Genomic DNA, 1,909 nt, shown 5'->3' on the forward strand with positions numbered 1-1,909 from the left:
ACTGCCACATCTTTTTCCCAAAGATTGGCTGGTGGGTTTGAAATGCCAAACGTTTGATTACCAGCTGAGTGCTTTAACAACTGCACCACCAGGGCTCCTACTATCCCAAATAAGAAAGGTAAATATGGAATGTTTTATATAAATATTCAACTTCATTTCATGAGATTATTAAAATCAATACTTAATATAGAGAAGCAAACATGCTATTTCATTAAAGCAGCTCCTTTATATTTTTGACTCTAATAAATGTAATTTACCTTAAACAATGATTTTAAATATTGATATTAAAGTACTTTGAAATACTGGAAATTTGAAAAATTGCTATGTTTTTCTAAGAATATTAAATAATATTATAGAAAAACTTCCTTTACAGCAAACTCTTTGTAGCAAATAAGCATTATATTTATGTATTTTAGTTCTGATGTTATTTTCGTAAGTTATTAAAGTAAAACAATCCATGGAATAAATTTACAACCATTGAGAAATCCAAGAAAGATTTATTTTAAAGAAAAATACGTATAAAATAATAATTTTAAAATATTAATTTTATTTAAAAATTTATAGAATATTAAAGTTTTAAGTTCATTTTGTTTTTCAAATTAATTTCAGGGTTTATGTTTCTAATTTATGTCAAAAATACAAACATAGCTGGGGTTTAGTTAGATTGGGGACCTTGACTGTGAATAATATCTAACTGGAGGCCCTGGTGGCACAGTGGTTAAGAGCTCAGGATGTTAACCAAAAGGTCAGCAGGTGGAAACCAGCCACTCCTTGGAAAACCTATACGGCAGTTCTACTCTGTCCTAACTGAATCAGAATACTGTTAACTAAAGCCAAACTCATTGCCTTAAAGTGGAATCTGACTCCTAAACACCCTATAGATAGAGCAGAACTGCCTCTTAGGTTTTCCAAGTCTGAAAATCTTTATGGTAGCCAACTGCCACATCTTCCTTCCACAGAGTGACTGCTGGATTTGAACCACCAACATTTTCGATAGCAGGTGAGCGCTTAACCATTGTGCTACCAGGACTCCCTCAGAATATTGTTAAGCATTCCCTACTCATTTGGGCTTTTTCCAGGGAATGAATGGTTACATTTCAAGTTAAAATATGATAGCATTAAGTTTTATTTCCCTGAGTAAAAAGAACTCAAACATTTTCAAGAAAGAAGAGTAATATAGATAGTTTTGGGAGAACACATAGGGTAATTCTCTGCACTTTCTATCCTGCTCTCTTGAAGAAAACATAGACAAATCTTACATGTTTGATATTATACGTGGATAATTTGATCACCAAAAAGTTGAGTTCATATAATTATCAATGTTATTTCATTTAGCACTCAAAGTTATTTTATTCAAAGAACAAGAAGTAAGTTATTTTTTTATTAAATGCCATAATTTGTGTGTGATATATAAAGATTTGGCTCTTTTGTCCTCTTGTGAATCTTAATTCTTCTCCACCTCTTAACAGTGATGCTTTCATTTTAATAACATCTATTCCTTTATTTCAGTTCAGAATCAAATCCTGGGTACCATATTAGAAGTACACCCATTTTCTTGGAATTATACTGATACCGAGTAGGAAAATAGTTACAGCCTTTACGTCTCAGATAATTTAGTGTCAGTAAAAGAAAATGCAAACAAAGGGTGTTACCCTAATTGCAATTCTAAATGTGGAGCAGTGATGGACATTATAGGTGTTAAAATCCATAAAGTAGAAGTAATGATATAAACCCAAATATTGGCATGGAATTCATGAAGAAATAGCAACTTGACAGCTGAATGTTTTTTGGAGTTTTGTAAGATTATCATAATTACTTTTAAGTCTCACTTCATTCCCACAATAATCCTATGATGCAAAAGGAAAAGAAATGAGAGAGTATTGTTCATGTTGTATAGCATATTGAGTAA

Source organism: Trichechus manatus, unplaced genomic scaffold (assembly GCF_000243295.1).
Source record: "Trichechus manatus latirostris isolate Lorelei unplaced genomic scaffold, TriManLat1.0 scaffold00362, whole genome shotgun sequence".
Lineage (NCBI taxonomy): Eukaryota > Metazoa > Chordata > Mammalia > Sirenia > Trichechidae > Trichechus > Trichechus manatus.